At 40.3% G+C, this 20,777-nt stretch overlaps 1 long non-coding RNA gene across 1 annotated transcript; it reads right to left on the bottom strand.

Moving 5' to 3' along the window:
• Positions 1-698: 698 nt before the first annotated feature.
• LOC121863163 lies at positions 699-6,470 on the bottom strand. The gene is made up of 7 exons (XR_006088349.1): positions 6,362-6,470; positions 5,999-6,116; positions 2,176-2,244; positions 1,823-1,992; positions 1,451-1,719; positions 977-1,331; positions 699-859 (listed from the first exon to the last, which is right to left on the bottom strand). It is a non-coding gene; the product is annotated as an uncharacterized LOC121863163 (long non-coding RNA).
• Between the last annotated feature and the right edge of the window lie 14,307 nt (positions 6,471-20,777).

A 20,777-nucleotide genomic window follows, 5' to 3' on the forward strand; every position in this document is an offset into this window, starting at 1 on the left:
TTTTTTTATGAGGATTAGCCCACAAAGGCACAGGACAATGACCCACATCGGGGCCTGGGTGTAATAATAATTCAGTAAAAGTAAAATTTATACACAAATAAAATATAATGATAATATTAATGAAAACAACACTGCAATAATAATAATAATAATAATAATCATAATCATAATCATAAAAAATAATAATAATAATAATAATAATCATAATAAAGAAATACTAAAATGGAAAAGGGATCAAGAGGAAATAATATATGTATGTTGTGTTGTCAATGGTAAGAGAAACAATTGAGACCCTGCAATTGTATGTAAATGAGGCAGAAAGTCAGGTCAGCAACCTGGGACTTGGTCACAATTTTCGTGATGCCATATGGCAGCAGGGTCTACCATTAGACAATACATTATGCTTCCAATATCTTCCCAGGCGGTAGTACCTCCCTGTTTAGTAGCTACCTACTACTACAAATATTACCGTTATAATACAGACAAAAGATTTTCAGGAACTAGATGATTTGATTAAATAGTTGCTAGATTCACAAATTGACATTCTAATATATATATATATATATATATATATATATATATATATATATATATTATTATTATATATATATATATATATATAATATATATATATATATATATATATATTGATGTTTATGTTTTGATGTACAGACACAGCAGACCGGTTTGTCCCGATTCACAAAGAGACAACAACAGATTACGTTATACATACTGCAGCTTGTAGCTGAAGGGACGGTAGTTGCTGCTGGAGTCTTAGTGGTTGAGCCTGACCCTTGACCAGAAAAACACAAGTCGTTGCTTCCTTCACTCGTCTTAGCCTTCAGCCAGTCCAAATACTCTGCAAAATTGGCTCTTATATCAAGTCAAATATTTATAACAGTCTTGAGCACATACTATTAACGGTTTCCAAGAAGACTTCGACGTTATATGACATAAGTATTGAGATTTAACTTACTAGTGACCCGAACGTAGACTCCTGGGTAGTTGGGCATAGCACACCCATAGCCCCATGACACCACACCTGCCAACACCCACTTGCCATTCTCCTTACAGCCAAACCTCCAGAATCACCCTGCCAACATTTTAATATGATTTATGTATCGTCCTGAAAAAAAATACATTTATTTCATACAGAGATTCCTTGTATTTGTTCCAGAGTACGTGAACACTGACCTGACAAGAGTCCTTCCCACCAGCATCGTAACCAGCACAAAGCATGTCACTGATGCTGTTACCATACGACTGCTGGCACTCGCTGTTACTGACCACTGGAACCTGAACCTCTTGTAAGACATCGGGTTGACTACCGCCTGCAGGTAAATATTGGCGACGCTTTGATCAAAAGTCATAGGCTTCATATTTACTCTGCACTACTTGAGTCTGTATATGAAGTACATCCATGTTAAAGTAACGCTATAAAGTACAGTACCTGAACTCAACGTTCCCCATCCAGAAACAGTGGCGGTGAAGCCGGTATAATCTTCACTGACGCTGGGAAGACAAGCGGGTTTAACATTTTCATTCAAAGAAGCTTTTGTGGCAAGCTTTAGTACAGCGATGTCGTTATCTTGTGTACTGCTGTCATAGCTTTCATGGTTAATGATCCTTTCTACAGAAATACGCTGCTGGGCACTGGTGGAGCTGGTCAGTTCATGTGCCCCTAGGAGAACCTCCACATCTATCCCATAATCAGTTATTCTAATGAAAAACACATAAAGCATTACAACCACAAAATACAGTGTTAAAAGAAAAAATATTATATCCAGATTTTCGAAAAATAACAAATAACTCGATAACTTACGCTTCCACAATGAGCAGCCGTAACAACGTAACCATCATTATAGAGAGAAGCACCACAGAAAACCTGGTTGGTTCCCTTTACAACGAGTGCCGCTTGCCAGGGGTACTCATTCACCTCCGTCGCCACTCCTCCCACAATGCGGGTGACGCGGTTCACTGTGCCACACTTGGCTGATAAATAAAATGTTACATCTGTATTACCTTGTCTATGAAACTTGATATTTGCGTAGAAAAGTTTTCATGGTTTTCCATCTGAAATTTGTGCCTATGACATATTACTATATCAAATCAGTACATTTTCTTCATCGTTAGTCTTACACAAATATAATCAACTCGTTTCAGTTAAAAACGTACAGCATTGACCGTTGTCGACGGAGATGTCAGTGACGTCAGTAGTGACTTGGGTGATGGTCTGAACCTTGCCTGGAGACGTAAACAAAGATTAACATTCATCACATATTATCAACAATTATCATAGTATCTAACAACTTTATAATTACAATAATCATTCATAATAGACATACTTTGTCTATATTGAAGACAGTTCGACACAGCAGTGACCCACACTGCCTTCACAAAAGAGGTTATAAGAAATAAACTGTCAAAGCTAAAGGTTCATAAGAGTCCCGGCCCTGACATGGTGCATCCCAGAGCGCTAAGAGAGTTGTGCAACAAGCTTCCTGAGCCCCTGAAGATCCTGTTCTGCAAATGCCAGGATGAGCAAAAGGTCCCCTGTGATTGGAAAATGGCTTATGCGAGTCCTATCTTAAAGAAGGGCGATCGTCACCCACAAATAACTGTGGACCGGTGAGCCTCACCAGCATAGTATATAAAGTATTTAAAAGCATTATAAGAGATGCCATGATGGAACATCTACGAAACCACCTTGTAAAGGATTGCCAACACGGTTTTATGCCAGGTGCCTGCTTAACACAATTACTCAAAGTACTGGACGTTTGATCCAAATTCTAGAACAGGGCGGCAATATCGACAATATATACCTAGATTTTGCCAAGGCTTTCGACAGCGTACCCCATGAAAGGCTGAAAATTAAATTGAAAGGTACGGATTCGAGGAAATGTCCTGGCGAAGATTGAGACTTTCCCCATGACTGCAAGCAGTGTGTGGTGATTAATGACACGAAATCATCATGCGTACCCATCACAAGCTGGGTACCACAGGGTAGTGTATTGTGACCGCTGTTGTTTGTTTGCTTCTTAAATGACATGCCTGACGCTGTACACTCCTCCATACAAATGTTTGAGGATGACGCCAAGCTATTTCGAAATTAAGAACCAAGCAGACTGTCAAGAGCTGCAGAAGGATCTCTGTGAGCTTGAAGAATGGTCGAAGAAATGGCTGTTAATATTCAATGTACCGAAGTGTAAGAGGCTGCACCTGTTAAGTACCAACAGTAAGGAGGGCAGTCCCAACGGACAGAGAAACTAGTGTATATTGACAATAAGCTGAAGTTATCGGGCCATTGCGAGAATAAGGTGATTCAGGCAACTAAATTATTAGGTCTCTGAAGAAGGTCGTTCAGATATCTAGACGGGCCTTTCTTCGTAACGATCTTCAAGATTGAGGTGCTTCCCCGTCTGGAACCCGAAATATGGCTAGGGACTGTCAGTTGACTAAAAATGTCAAAGAACGGTCGCTAGACTGGTGCCTGCACTTCGGAACTTCAGCTACCCTGAGAGATTAGAGCGCCTGAAATTGCCTAACCTTATTCCACAGACGGGCAAGGGGTAACCTAATTGAGGTATAGAAACATCTCAAAGGGCACCACTCAGTCGAGTGTCCTTACCTGGAGCCGCTTGCCCCACAAGGGGTCACAACTTAAGGTTGAGTAAAGCCCAGAAAACTGTGAGGGGCAACTTTTCTGGAGTGAGAGTTGTGAACTCTTGCAACAATCTGCCAGAGAGTGTTGTGACGGCACCGGGTGTGAGCTCCTTCACGACCAGATTTGATAAGCACTAGAACATGTTCAGAGAAATTCAGAAGCCAGTGCATGCCTAGTATCTGCCAACAGTGGTTAACAGAGACGTGACCGATCGCCCAAGCAGCTAATTAACCAATGAGTGGTGAAGAGGGTGTGAAAAAAAAAAAGATAGACTAGATGTTACAATCCAGTAATAAGAGATACTGTTGGCAGGAAACAGCCGGCTGAGACTCCACCAAGTGATGGTGACAATGTACCGCCACATCTAAGGGTGAGTCTTGTTTCTACAGCAACTATTACTGAGATGTATTATCAGTCTCTCGTGTATCACAATATTGTACTTACATGGTTATATAATGTGCGTACATATTTACGACCAGTTACACATCTTATACAGTAATTACTTACCGGTGCTCTAGTTCAAGAATCACTTATCACAGCTTGAGTCAAGGTGTTACTAAAGGTGGTACAGTATTCAAGGTGGAGGGTTGGTGATGCTCACACTCACTCGGCGTTAAGCAACACAAAAATGTTTGGTTCAAAAGACTGTTTCATGTTAACAGCTGAACTGATGACCAATGAAGAAAGTTGTTGTGTTATGTCAGGTGACTGAACCAATAAATAATGTCAGGTGAGGCCTGGTCTTAGGCTATGTTGGCACCTGTTGAAACTGAAGTCTGTATGAAACAAGCCAATTAAAACTGGGACCCATAAAGACTGGAACCCATAAAGACTGGGACCCATATAGACTTTAACCCATTAAGACTGCGACCCATTAAGACTGGGACCATTAAGACTGGGACCCATAAAGACTGGGACCCATAAAGACTGAACCCATTAAGACTGCGACCCATTAAGATTGGGACCCATAAAGATTGAACCCATAAAGACTGGGACCAAAGATGGAACCCATTAAGACTGGGACCCATAAAGACTGAACCCATTAAGACTGACCCATTAAGACTGACCCATAAAGACTGAACCCATTATAACTGGGACCCATTAAGACGGGACCCATTAAGACTGAACCCATAAAGACTGGGACCCATAAAGACTGAACCATTAAGACTGGGACCCATAAAGACTGGGACCCATAAAGACTGAACCCATAAGACTGGGATCAAAGACTGGAACCTATAAAGCAACCCATTAAGACTGGGACCCAAAAAGACTGGAACCCATAAAGACTGGAACCCATAAAGACTGGAACCCATTAAGACTGGGACCCATAAAGACTGAACCCATTAAGACTGGGACCCAAAAGACTGGGACCCATAAAGACTGGAACCCATTAAGACTGGACCCATAAAGACTGGAACCCATAAAGACTGAACCCATTAAGACTGGGACCCATAAAGACTGGAACCCATTAAGACTGAGAACTCATAAGACTGAACCCATTATAACTGGGACCCATTAAGACTGGGACCCATTAAGACTGGAACCCATAAAGACTAGGACCCATTGAGACTGGGACCAATCACACTGGGACCCAAAATACTGGGACCCATAAAGACTGGAACCCATAAAGACTGGAACCCATAAAGACTGGAACCCATTAAGACTGGGACCCATAAAGACTGGAACCCATTAAGACTGGGACCACTAAAACTGGGACCATTAACACTCAGACACATAAATACTGGGACCCATTAAGACTGGAACCCATTAACACTGGCACCCATTAAGACGGACCCATGAAGACTGGGACCCATTAAGACTTGGACCCATTAAGACTGGGACCCATTAAGACTGGGACCCATTAAGACTGGGACCCATTAAGACTGGGATCCATTAAAACTGGCACCCATTAACACTGGCACCCATTAACACTGGCACCCATTAACACTGGCACCCATTAAGACTGGAACCCATTAACACTGGCAACCAATAAGACAGGGACCCATTAAGACTGGGACCCATTAAGACTGGGACCCATTAAGACTGGGACCCATTAACACTGGGATCCATTAACACTGGCACCCATTAACACTGGCACCCATTAACACTGGCACCCATAACACGAGACCCATTAACACTGGCACCCATTAACACTGGGACCCATTAAGACTGGGACCCATTAAGACTGGGATCCATTAAGACTGGGATCCATTAAAACTGGGACCCATACTGGCACCCATTAACACTGGGACCCATTAACACTGGGACCCTTAACACTGGGATCTACTTAGGTTAGGTTAGGTTTATACTGAACTTTACCAGTCGAGAACTTACCAGAGGGGACACAACACAGGAGAAACCTTGAGCTTTTCCTCTTCTGTTTGTCTTGAAAACAATATTCAAAAGGTCAGTGTCGCCTCCTTCACTGAGAGTTCCAAGGTTGCCGCAGAATCTGAGGGAACACAAAGTCGGGTGATAGTGATTAAGTAATTAATACATTAGTTTATTATATCATATTGTACTTTTATCTTATATGTTGGTTCAGATTAATTAATGGATATAAAAATAAATAAAGTATTGTATACTTTACTGTATACTTTACTGTAGCTGTTGGCAGTCGTGTGGTGCCCCCGTCAAAGCTCTCAATATTTAACAGAATAATGACAAGAGACGCCATTGTCTTTTAAAATATATCACCTGTTGTTTAATGTATTGCCGTCTTCAAGGAGGAGAACGTCACCCCTGCACCTCCTGGAATTCTTTAAATTGAATGTGCGCAGTCGATGGAGATGGTGGAGTCTGAAGCTGATGCCTAAAGATATACATCTTGCCTTAGTATCATGTTTCAGAAAAGATGATATAATGTTAAGTTTGAAATTATGGGCAGTACAGAGTTATCTTAAATGCATTTCAACACAATACACGCACACAATATTATATATATATATATATATATATATATATATATATATATATATATATATATATATATATATATCACCTCACCTGCCAGAGATTCGAACCTGCTCTGTACTATCAAAGCCTGTTCAACGAGCTCGTTGAACAGGCTTTTGTGAAATATAACAAGTCTAGGACTGCTTTAGTATCCTGTTGGTCCAGAGGTGGCCTTCCCAAGTCACAGTCGGGTCATGGGTTCGAATCCTGGCGGGGTGAGGTGACTATATGTAGAATCCCACGTTCTTATTGGCTAATGAAATATATATATATATATATATATATATATATATATATATATATATATATATATATATATATATATATATATATATATATATATATATATATATAAAAAATAAACCACTGCTTTAGGCTAGATGAGTGAGAGTTATACCAACAGAAGAGACATCCCGATATCACCCCTTTCTTCACGCAGGTAGATCAGACACTCACCTGAAGGTCCACACACAATTATGGCGGTTGGGGTATTGTTGGGAAAGTTCTTGGACTGAATCCCTACCGAAGTGCCGGGTTCTAGGGTGTGCTCTCCACAGGACACGAAACTACCTGTAATGATGTTATCACACAGACCTCATGAGTTAATTATACAATAATTATCTAATTCGCAAAGTTAATTTTTTAAACATATAGAGGCCATGACAATCGCACTGATTACCTAACAATACAGTACTGTACTTGCAACCCAAACAACAGTGATGTAATGTACTGTGTCTCACTGAGTTAAAGACACCTTAAAACAGCAATTGTCGCAATGACATGGACGAGATTTACCACATGATATCTTACTTGCTTTGGTTGAATCTGCCAATCATCGCCCCTTAGGTTGAATCTCCCAATCATTGCCCTTGTTGAATCTGCCAATCGTCACCACCTTTACCAGTGTTCCTGTAATAGTATACAATGTAAGTTTATTTTCTTGACTGCCAGACGGGGAGTATTAGGCAAAATAAAAATAAGAATTTCATACAGCACAGCAACAACTAACACTTTGGGAAATGAAGAACGGCTAGGTGTTAACACAGTGACAATAAACTCAGAGTGACTTACTTGGCCACAGTGACTGTTGAAGCCTCGCTTCTGACGCCCCACAATACCACACGTATTTATGCCTTCAGTAATAAGACTCTCTCTCTCTCTACTATTATTTAAATCTTGATAAACTTGTTAAATATATTTCATACTAATCTGTCTCAAAATGTTAATACAGTACAGTATAACATCACAATATAGCTTTTTATAACCAGTGTAATATTTCTTCCTGTAAACAATTAACATTGTCATATCTATTTGAGGTCCATTTTTGTTTCATTAAGTCTTCGCTGTACAAAATAAAGTCCTTCTCAGTTCTCTCATCCATACCTTGAATCATCCTGGATCCCAAACAACACACAAAGTGGAACTAGTGTGTGTTGTTTCGATTCACAGAAAGATGATTCACGGGGTTCATGAATGACGGAGTGGATTGACAGGACTCTTTTGGCGGGTGTACATACATAAGTAATTGTCAGCGACACAACCATCCAGTCACGAGTTGTTGAGCATTTTCGTAGTGCTGCTCTCTGTTAGTTATTGTACGGTACCTTCCTATTGTGTCTGTACTTATTATTTGCTAAATAAATGCGTTCGATTGCGTGTTACACTGCATTACGATGAAAGTCTTCACAAAGGAACAGAGAATAGAACGACCCACCCACCGAACGACTGGTAAAGTGATAAGTGGTGGAACTATTAAATCAAGAGTAACCAGAGAGGATGAGTGTACGTTAAACTCAGCAAGACATACTGACCTGAACACTAGTACCGAGGCTCAGTAAGTGTTCCTATTGATCATACTGCAGGGTGAGGGTTACCAGCATGTTATACTTACTAGCATGGAGACCGCCCAAGCGAGTACTGAGTACGCATCCTGGCTTATGTGAGAAACAATGGACAACGTTACTGGGGTTCCCAAGTACTGGTTGGAGTGACTAAAGGCTTACACCCACTGTGCTGCCTCTACTCTTCCATCACCTTATAAAGGACAACGGGGAACGAGTTTACGTCATCCAGTGACACTTGTGAGTCTCCACTAACCCTAACCCACTCATCATCTCGCCTTTAATGTAAAGGTAAAAGATTAGCTTCGAAATTACACAGGGTTATATAACGGTTTTCAGCCTTAAAACTATTCAGAGTTGAATGCTATTTCAGTAAATGTAACGCCAAGCTTTATTTCACCTGCCGATTAAACTAATTGCTACTAGGAGCTGAAGTTGGGAATAGATTTACGATTTGTATATCTTTAAGAAAGAATTATAGGGCCAGCAAAAACAGAATCCAGAACAATTTCTCCCGCAGCGTCACATGATTTAAATAAAATTATAAGTATATACTGTACATGACTGAGCTCTTAGTACCTTAATTTGTTGTCGAAATGCGGGCGAATGTCCCCTCTCAAGTCCATGGAAGGGACCCCAAACTATCTTCTGCCCTCTAAGAGATGGAATTTTTTTTTCTCCAAGAGAATAAATTCCCTCTCTCCAGATATCAGCACAGTGACCCTGTCCCGTCAGTGTTTCGGATTTCTCGGCTTTATCATTTAAATATAGATTCGCTGCTGTAGACTCAATGTCATTACACCGTAACCTCTAGTGCATGTGCAGTTTGTGTTTACCTTCGGACATAAATAGCATAGTCATGGAAACATTTAGGTGCTTTTGAAATATCGGACTATACCAATGGTAATCTACTTGGCGGAATTTTTGACATCACAGTAGGAAGGTATACATTTTAAATACGTAAGCCAATTATTGAAATGGACAGGCTCAGGTAGTGACTGGGGTCAGTCATCACGAGCCTCATGTGTTGTATGACTGACTAAGTTATCAAACCAGGTCCATTTTCTTTGAGTAGACATCTGGGTCGTGATGTTTACGCAATTTGAATGTGTAGATGGAGCGTCATTAGTACTACAAATTGGCTTGGGGAGGAATTGTACTGATTATTTTTCTGCCTTACAGGCTTGCCACTATCAAAATTTTTTATTTAAGCTAGAAATAGTATATTTTGCTTTGTTTCTAAGTTTGTAACGAAGATAAAAACCATTACCTGTCATTTTGCTTAAATGAACAGCGGGCACTATGGGCAGTGTCCCATAGAACATTTTTTATTGAACTTCCATCTTGTGGGTGAAGCGCAAGCGTTTACAGCGCCCAACAGGGAATATGCTTCAGTTCATACTTTTGCTTTATATCTCTATATGAGTTAAAGGCGTAGAAAGCCTGAAAGTCAGTGGTTTATGTCATCGGTTATTGGAGAGTTCAACAACTTTCCTGAATGGAGTGTAACTGGGCTTTACAACTTAATTTTCCTTTTTACTGCTAAGGAGTAAGTCCAGCCTGGCCAGAATCGAACCCGTGACGCCATACAGGGCAGAACATTTTGCTTCCACCACCGATCCCCCCTGCAGGCTAAAAACCTACCTATAAGGGGGTCACAGCTCCAGGTCGAAGCCTAAGTTCTACTTAAACTGTGAGGCAGAACATTTTCGGGTGAGGTGGCCGAACTCTTGGGGCCAATCTTGCTGAAAGTGAGCCTGTTGGGGCACCACGAGTGAGAGCTCCTTGAAGACCAGTAACATTGGAGCAGGATTCCTGTGAAAGTATATTCAGGAGCCAGAGATACCCAGCATCTGCCAACACAATTAGCATGCTGGGGCATGAGCCACCCGCCCAGAGGCTGTAACACAAACTGATCCAGTGGCGAAGAGGATAAAAGTAAAATAGTAAAAGGCTAGCAGGTTTTTTTTTTCGTAATTGTTATTAAATTATGATAAAACATATATTTACCGGTGCTGACTGTGATTGTTTAAAACTTCGAAAACTGGCTCTCGCCATGTTCATTATTAATAAACTTATATTAATATTAATAAATTCCCAAATTAATTATGTTGATGATTATGAAGCAAGCATGGAAAAGTGGCATGATCTCATACACAGAACTCTTCCTCACATCGTCAGACCTCTTTCCTTATTGTAGTCATGGGAGCCGGGATCTCCTGCTTACTATTGGTTACAGGTTTACCTTATAAATTATTATGAAATTAAACGAACTTACCAAAAAATGCTTTTAAAATACCTCCCCCCCTCCCTCCTCCTCCTCCACCACCGAGAAAGATGCCAATCATGCACCATCTCCAAGTTTTTTAGTTAAACAAATTTATTGACGAAGTTTGGAGTACAGTTTGCCTATCCTGAGTAATTCAGTCAGGTTCAACACTGAGGGTGGTATACTTCTCACTGCCACGCAGGACAGAGGTTCATACACAAAGAAATACATCATATTCATTTGCAGTATATATAGGTCAGAGTCATGTGAGTGATGTCACTGTTCACTGCCATGCAAGACAGTGGTTCATATACATTGGATGTCATATTCTAATTGAAGACTAATGAGTGTGGATTAGCAAATTTGGGATAAACAGCAAGAATGTCCCCAAGCACCCCCGATTCAATATAGTGATTACAAAGTTTATGATACAATAAGCCAGGTGGCCTGAAGTCTTTGACAGTGTCACATTCAATAATATAGTGTTCAAGTGTATGTTTTAAAGGTTTATCACAAAGTTTACATGCTGAGTGTTCCGGAATGGGTACAGCGTTAATAACTTGCCAAATGTGTCTGTATCTTAGCCTGGCCACGACTACATCACATTGTCTGGTTCTGTCCTTTTGCTGGCCATACCGGTACCTCTCGTCACAAAATTTGTCATATTTACTAATGCTACAATTGCCAGATCTCTCTGCATTTCTCAGTTCTTCTAGATCAGAGTTCATGAACTTGATTTGAATGTTTTTAAATACAGCATTGGACAGGCCAAGGTCACGGTCAACATTTTCTTTCTTACATGCCTCATTCGCCAGTCTATCAGCATAGTCATGACACCTCAATCCAACATGGGATGGAATCCACATAAATTCGATACGAGAGTTGTTCTCATTGGCAGTTATCACATTTCCTTTAATATCACATACAACTTTAGACATAGAACCTGACTGACTTTTCATTGATTTCAAAGCACTTTGAGAGTCACAGAATATCACCCCTGCTCCATTTTCTTTTAGGTAGTCTGTGGCTAAGTAGATTCCAGTAAGTCCACTTTGTGTTCTGCTGGCCCAGTTGTTCAGCCTTTGCTCGTTTGACACTATCATCTCTTTTTCTTTATATATTACAATTGCACAGCCTGTTCTACCTCTGTTTGTCTGCACAGAACTATCAGTAAAAGTATAACATTCACTTGATTTAATACTCTCTATGTGTCTGTTAATAGTTTCTAGTGAGACACATCTCATCACATCGGTGTTTAACATTTGCTTTGTTAAGTTTTAAATGCAAGAAAGTGGTTTTCTTACCATAGAACTCAGATACCTTCACACTGGTTACTCACCCAGGAGATTATGGTGTATCATTACGTAGAATTTCGCTCTGCTTCCGGCATTCAATGGGTTGTGTACTTGATAAATGATGATTTAATGAATTTCATTAACTTCCAACATCCATCTAAGTTATTTGTTATACTTTGTCATAACCAATCAGTCATTACCTTTGATAATAATAATAATACAGGGGTCACGGATACAGGCAGATAATTACACTTACGTTTATTTGGCACAATTCCATACACTGGACTTATAATTTGCATGGATAGGTCAGTCACTCACATTCACGCCACAGTACCGTAAGTTATAAGGGAGAGTTTGTCAACCTGGAGAATTAATCGTTAGATCTATTAGGCCGGCCTGGAGTGCTCTTGTAGCAAACAGGCCCTCACCATTGATCACTTCCTTTACAGGATGTGTTAACTTGTCGCTGGACTTAACAACAATCTCGGGGATTTGCACACACAGACTCGTAGCACTGGTAGGACTGTATGGCCCCTGTTCTAAATCCGCGGAGCAGGAGGTCTTCAATAACCCAAGGTCTAAAGCCTACTGGCTAAAATGTGGTTTTGAGGCGTGAGATGACCCCTATCGGCTGGCCGGGTACCTTATCTCTACCTAAACAAACATTTGGGATGGGTTGTGCTGGAGGCCCAGCGCAACCCATGACAGCTTACTACCAATAGGAGTGTAATTAATAGGAACTGATATATCCAGCCAAGAAGGAATGGCATTAATGGGTTCGTCTGGGGTGATTGGAACATTCAGTTTCAAGAGATCTGCAACACTTTTATGAAGCCACGCCCCAAAGAGAGTCTTTTGTGGAAGATTAGCGAGATAGTCGGGATTACTTAGATAGAACATCAACTCAGTTTGAGCTGTAGTTTGGGGACCATTGTTCTTCAAAACTTTGACACAAAACATGGTATTAAGTAGAGCTATCCTCTCAGATAGGGAGGGCAGTCCGAGCTCTTTCCTCATGTTTACAATTCTGGTTGATTTTGGGCATCCTAGAATGATGCGCATGGCTTCATTTTGCACTACCTCAAGGCTGTTGAGTTGTTTAGGCGGAATATCACAAGATGGAGAGCATGATAGTCAACTACAGAACGAATGAAGTGAAGATAGAAAGTACGAGCATAGGTGATGTTAATTCCATAGCCCTTGCCAACAAGGGTTCTGAGGGGTTTAATGCGCTGCATTAGTTTGGCATGAAGGTTGCCGACAAAGTTTGCATCATTCACACAAATTCCAAGATATTTATAGGAGCTACATAGTTCCAAGGGCATGCTGTTAATGTTAAAGTCAAGAGGCAAAGGGTGAGCAGGACTAGGATTGAGGACCCTCGTCTTGTCAACAGATATTATGAGACCGCATTCCACAGTCCTCCGAGCAAATACATCCAGCAAGGCTTGGAGCCTGAGCTTGGTCTGTGTCATAATGCAGATGTCATCAGCATAGCATATTACAGCCTCGTTTGGCTGAACTGGAATGTCAGCAATAAGCTTGTGCATTAGTATATTAAGGAGCATAGGACTCAACACTCCTCCCTGAGGCGTGACAAGCTCACATGATCTCATTCTGGGCTAGGTTACTGCCTGGCGCCTTCGTCAACAGGCCGTCACCCCTTCCCTCACACCCGCAAATTTCACGTTCAGAAATGACTAACTTTTACCTGAAAGTCAACGACATAATCATGGCAATTTCCACCCTAAAAGCAAATTGGTGTGCAACAAAGATTTATTTTACAAAACACACAAAAGCCTCTGCTGCTCTGAGGTTGCTACAATAGATCAATTCAAGACAAAAATATTTTGCTGCCTCAAATAGTTTATTTCAAAAAGGTACCCAACCTTCTTCAGACAACTTCCATCCTTATACAACAGGTCTTGGTAACTCTGGTTGACACAACTGCTTACGTCTGTTTCAAACCAGCTCACTTCATGGTCAAAATGTATAGCTTGAGCTTCAGAAAGATTCTCATCATTGTGTTACCATAGGCCACTATGCCCTGACGAGCTACGTTAACACAGCAAAAGGGATTCGGGAATGTTACAGTGGCTTGTAAACACAAACATCAAGGGACTTTATAAACACAAACATCAAGGGACTCCGTAAACACAAACATCAAGGGACTTTATAAACACAAACATCAAGGGACTCCGTAAACACAAACATCAAGGGACTTTATAAACACAAACATCAAGGGACTCCGTAAACACAAACATCAAGAACCCACAGATATCAAGGGTTCTGTAACACAAACATCAAAGGACCCACAAACATTAAGGACTCCAATAAAATATCAAGGAACCCAACTGACATCAAGGGACTCACTAAACACACCATCATACAAACATCAAGGAACTCCGTAAACACAAACATCAAGGAACTCCGTAAACACAAACATCAAGGAACTCAGTAAACACAAACATCAAGGAACTCAGTAAACACAAACATCAAGGAACTCAGTAAACACAAACATCAACTGACTCCACAGACATATGGGACTCTACAGACATAAGGGGACTCCAATAAATATCAAGAGACTCAGAATCGCCAAAACAACAAGGGACCTATTAAACATCAAGGGACTCCACAGACATCAAGGGAGAGCTGGCTAAACACAAACATAAAGGACCTACAAATATCAAGGAACTCCACAAACATCAAGGACCTCAGTATACACAAACATCAAGGACTACATTACATCATGGGACCTACAGACATCAAGGGACTCTCCACAAAACATAGAGGGACCTACAGGTACATCAAGGGACTCCACAGACATCAAGGGACCTGATAAACAAACATCAAGGACCTGATAAACAAACATCAAGGGACCTGATAAAACAAACATCAAGGGACCTCCACAAACACAAACATCAAGGGAGTCAGTAAACACAAACATCAAGGGACTCCACCAACATCAAGGAACTTCACAAACATCAAGGAACTCCACAGACATCAAGGGCCTCCACAGACATCAAGGGCCTCCACAGACATCAAGGGACTCCACAGACATCAAGGGACTCCCCAAACATCAAGGGACTCCACAGACATCAAGGGACTCCACAGACATCAAGGGACTCCACAGACATCAAGGGACTCCACAGACATCAAGGGACTCCACAGACATCAAGGAACTCCACAGACATCAAGGGACTCCACAGACATCAAGGGACTCCCCAAGCATCAAGGGCCTCCACAGACATCAAGGGACTCCACAAATATTAAGGGACTCCACAAACATCAAGGAACTCCACAAACATCAAGGGACTGTCGCGACTCTACAGTATAATCAGAACCCAGGTTATCATCAACGTCATAGGCGATAATTTTTCAGTAAAGAACCACGTTAAAAAAATTCAAAGCTTTCCTATTAAGCGAGGATGAAGCGGTGATGAGTTTTATGTGATGCTGTATTACTAGTTATTGATGGCGGAGCAAATACAGTGTTCGTTTTTCACCTCAGATTGGTTATCACGGGTGTCTTGCTCCCGGATGATTGGCTATTAGGTGGGTTCTGCTTTCCACTGATTGCCTATAACTGATTGGCTGTCGTAAAATTTACTGATCAGTTGATTGGCACTATATCAAACAGGACGTCTCTACGTGTACACACACTCAGACACACACACACCATTAACATCACGGATATATTGTACAGTATATCAGAATCCAGCACAAGTGAGTAAGTGTGTGTGGTCCAAATATGACCCAACGTTCGTAAATGTCAATCACTCGCACATACACACACACACACCTGTTGATTATTTTTTACAGATATAGCGATGAAATAGTTATGGAATCTAATTAAGATTTATGAGGTTTGAGAATATTAGGGTTATGAAAAATGATCCCAGACCTTGGGTAAGGGGGGGGGGGAGGCTTATAGTGCCCGTTACCTAAGAAATGAGATAAAGAGAATGGAAGAGGAGGAAAAGGGAAGTAGATGTGAAAGGGAAGGAGGAAGAAAGGGGTTAATTGAAATAAATGTTAGGGAAAAGTTATTTTTTTCTCAACATTTCCACCATTTATCACCTATAGCCATCATCTGTATGAGAATTTTACATATAACCATTTCTGTCTCTCAATCATAATGTTTACTAAAAGGTTTAATATCCACACAGGCTGACTGGTTAATACACATAATGAGTGTGACATTTTAAAATCATCCAAGTGTAGATATCAAACTTAATTAAAGGTAAATTATAATCACATCATTTAAGAGCCGAATTGGTCGACCAAGTACAAAATAATAATAATTATCGTTCCTCATATTCCTGTCTTTTTGTAAATATGGTTAGGGTATTTTTTTTTTCATCTTCACTACTTGTCATCTTTATCGTCTTACTTTTCTGTAGGTTATGTATATAAGCTACTGTGCCGAGTAGCAACCCTGTACATAAGCTACTGTGCCGAGTAGCAACCCTGTACATAAGCTACTGTGCCGAGTAGCATTTATATATATTATCACGTGGCACACTGCACGTGTTATGTGGCAATGTTGCCACATAACACGTGCAGTGTTGCCACGTGATAATATATATAAATGCTACTCGGCACAGGAGCTTATGTACAGGGTTGCTACTCGGCACAGTAGCTTATATACATAACCTACATTTTCTTCTTTGTGTCCTTCTCCACTATACACCACTTGTCTTCTGACTCCTCTATTCTCAGCACGATGTTGAGTTACTTTGGTCGGTAAAATTTTTGTTTGTTATCACTTGTATTTGAATATCCAAACTATGTGATATTCAACAGATATGAAGGTCCAATTCGTTCAAAACGCATCAAAAACTATAGAAAAAACCTAATTCCTAAGATTCTCCGGATGATATAATGTACTTACCCACTGCTTAATTATTCCGCAAAAAACTGGCCTACGTAAGTCGATAGCCCAGTCTAGTTTAAATAGTGAAATACATTAACAATTTCCTAAATAAAACACAATAAAGGTGACTGGTCTGGTACTTAGCTAGGACTCGGCTGCTGAGGTATGGTTGCCGATGACCGTCACTGTCAGGAGCCGCGGTGCCCTCCCAGGCTCCTCCACAACCACAACACTTTGACGGCAATAGTCCTTTACACACAACACCTTCAGACACGGGCACATCCCTTGAGTTGTATACACACTAGTCGCTCCATCCTCGGCCACAACTCCTCAGCAGCACAGACAGGGCTCAGGGCGGAGGACTCAGGCACCACACATACATACCACTCTCACCAGCTCTCCTGTTTCTTCCCTGTGGTGTAAACTTTAGATTAGCTCAGAGACATATGCTCGTAGCCCTCCGAACCCCCCAAACCACCAAACCCTACTAAAAAAAGCCCTTCATCTCTTAACATATTGAAATATTACAAAATATAGCAAAATACAAGGTTTCCTTGATCGTGAATTATACATTGTAACAGTAAGGATACAAAAAATATTTATACATGTCAAGGTTTGAAAATTCTTGATATATTAACGAGACAAGTAATCCCCCCCCCCCCCTCTCCCCCTTCCGGGAGGACGGAGCGAGGCTTCCACAATCAACATGGCCAGGTGAGTCACTTTGACTTGTTTAGCTCCAGCTTTGTTTACTTTTAACCAAATTTGTTATTTTACCTTCAGATAACACGGGAACCCGAGGACTTTCATCATTGCAATCAATAGTTCACACAACTCCAAGACACTTTTCGTCTATGAGGTTTCCTTCGCAAATGACTAGTAGGTATAAGCCGGGGGTCCAGGAGGACGGAGCCCTCCGGTTAGGAGTTTAAGTTAGGTCATTTTTAAGTCATTTGCTAGGGAAAAGTCATAGAAGCGTCTTACAATTGACTGAATTATTGATTGCAAAATAACATTACTAAGGTTGACGTGTCGTCCGAGAGTAAAGCTTTACCCAAAAATGGTTTTATTCGCACCAAATTTGTTAACTTTGTCAACACCAAGTCTGTTATTCATGGTCTCCAAAGTGAACAAGTTATTATCACTAGTGTTTACTGTTGCAGCGTGGGACGAGACTTAAAGTTCTGCTCAGCACAAACTCCTCTGTCTGACGGACATGTAACATTCTTTCATTTGTTACTCTTGCAGCAACACTCTGAAGGACTTTGAGATTCGCATGCAACTTTCTGCCGATGATGTCCTCCAACAGTTTATTAAACCACAACCCAAAGACAACCAAGCTTCTCTGATAAACATCAAAGAAGATAAGACAACTGGTATAAAATCTAACAGTAGGAAAATAGCTGATATTGCATTAGAGACTCCTAGACAAAAAAATACAGAAATAACAAGACCGCGCCATTTACTGATGAAATACTGTATGTTGAGACCCCCTAAAAACAGTAGTTGTCGTGAAGATGTGAGAGAAACTGTCAGGTGAGGGAGCTAATAATCCCCTTCCGCAAAAAGTATTCCATTCCGCGACGATGAAAAGTTCCCTCACGTAGACAAACATCATTATGGCCAATGTGAGATATGACCACCACACAGTGACAACCTTACGAACAATATACAAAAAAAAGGTACCAATATTAACATCGATAAACATAAATTACCAGAAGTGAGAATGACTTTAAATCAACACAGGACATTACTTCATGATTGATCCAGCGTGTGTAGAGGTTGATTTGTGTTGTCTGGACCACAAAAGGTCACGCTCCCCCCATCCATCCAACACACACATCAGATACAGCTACGGTGGCATGTGACGAGGAGCAGGATAAAGCGTCATTTGTCGAACCTCCTGTCAATGTGATGGCGCCCTCACTGTTACAAGCATAGATAGATAGATAGTATAGTTTGGTGTAGGTATCACTTGTACAGTGACATGTAGTAAGTGCTCTGTTACTAAGAGGGTTCAGGCTCTCATTTGACTCGGTCTTGTCAATATTGTTATTATTGTCTACTCTGTATCTGTATTTTTCTGGTTAAATAAACTGTTTCAGTAACAATATCAAACTGAACATAATTTAGGTATAGCTTGGTTAGGTTATCCACAACGTCTTCATAGAAATAGCAAATTTAAACAAACATGCACTCAAAATTCATAATGGGTGATTTGAGTGCCAGATTTAGAGGGGGGGAATGCGGGAGAAAAATTTGTTTATGTCCATCACATTAATGCAGAACTGATAACTGTTCGTCATGACTATATTACAGGAAATTTATTCGGGAACTCTCACAGGAAATGGAAACTATTTTACCCCAAAGAAAAATATTGTTTAGGATTATACTACACCAGTGAGCAAACTGAGTACTTTTAAAGAACTGCGTATTTCGGTAATGATTATTCTTGAGAACCGAGTAAATCAGTAAACCGAGTACTAATTTATTATTATTTTTGGTATTCAGCTTGTCTATGGCATAATTTATTTGTTTCGCGTGTTGTGTGCATCACAGACCTACATTTTGATTTATAGAATCTCATGTTATCAGAACAGTTTTAAAATAGATGAGAATTCCATTTGTTGGACCTCTGAAGTAAGCTACTGAATACCTCCTACAATTTTAAAATAAGGAAGTAAATGGTATAGGTAAAGTTCACAGTAACAGCTGATTGATAGCTTTTGTGAGCTTTAATTCTTTGGTTTAGAGCTCACAAGATGGAATATATTAAATTCTTTGCGAGTAATAAATGGCCAACGAAATACACGTTCAGCAACCTGTAATGGTCCTGGACTTCCAAATGAAAGATCTAAAATTGTCATCATTAAGCATTAAGGATGATAATTTTGCGTAAACACAGTGAAAGATAATTCAAGAACCGTCCAAACCGGTCACCCAGCCAAGTACTAACCAGACCCAACGTTAACTTCACTGATTGGACACGAATTATGACTAATATTGTCTGACCAGTTCGTAAGCTGACCAGGGGCAAAAAAGATATACAGAATATAAATAAATGTACATTACTGTGCACCACAACAAAAGATTGAAGGTCTGTGTGGTCATCAGTACGGCAATGTATATAAATACTTTAGGCCAGTAAACACTTTACGAAGGAGTGAAGAAAGATAGAAATGTGACTATGATCCAAGAACAAACTTAAACTAAACTACCGACATGTTCCTTCTTTCAGACATCAAGTGACTCCAAAATTTCAATCAAATGTAACCCATTCAATATGAAGGCATCCTGGATATGCATAAAGGACTATCTCTACCTCAACGATATAGAGACATTAAACAACAGGTGATGTATATTAAAGAAAACGAAGGCGTCTCTTGTCATTATTCTGTTAAATATTAAGAGCTGTTGACGGGGTCACCCACACGACAGCCAATACACAGTATTGAGTCGTGGTTGCCATTGTTATACACCAACGATAGTTCTTGTTGAACACTTGAGTAACGTAAACAATATTTTATTTATTTTTATATCCATTAATTAATCTATACCAACATATAAGATAAAAGTACAATATGATATAATAAACTAATGTATTAATTACTCTTTATCAACTATCACCCGACTTTGTGTTCCCTCAGATTCTGCGGCAACCTTGGAACTCTCAGTGAAGGAGGCGACACTGACCTTTTGAATATTGTTTTCAAGACAAACAGAAGAGGAAAAGCTCAAGGTTTCTCCTGTGTTGTGTCCGCCTCTGGTAAGTTCCTCGGTGACTGGTAAAGTTCAGTATAAACCTAACCTAACCCAACCTAACCTAACCATATCCCAGTCTTAATGGGTGCCAGTGTTAAAACAATACGTAACTAGG

Source organism: Homarus americanus, unplaced genomic scaffold (genome assembly GCF_018991925.1).
Source record: "Homarus americanus isolate GMGI-L3 unplaced genomic scaffold, GMGI_Hamer_2.0 scaffold11185, whole genome shotgun sequence".
Lineage (NCBI taxonomy): Eukaryota > Metazoa > Arthropoda > Malacostraca > Decapoda > Nephropidae > Homarus > Homarus americanus.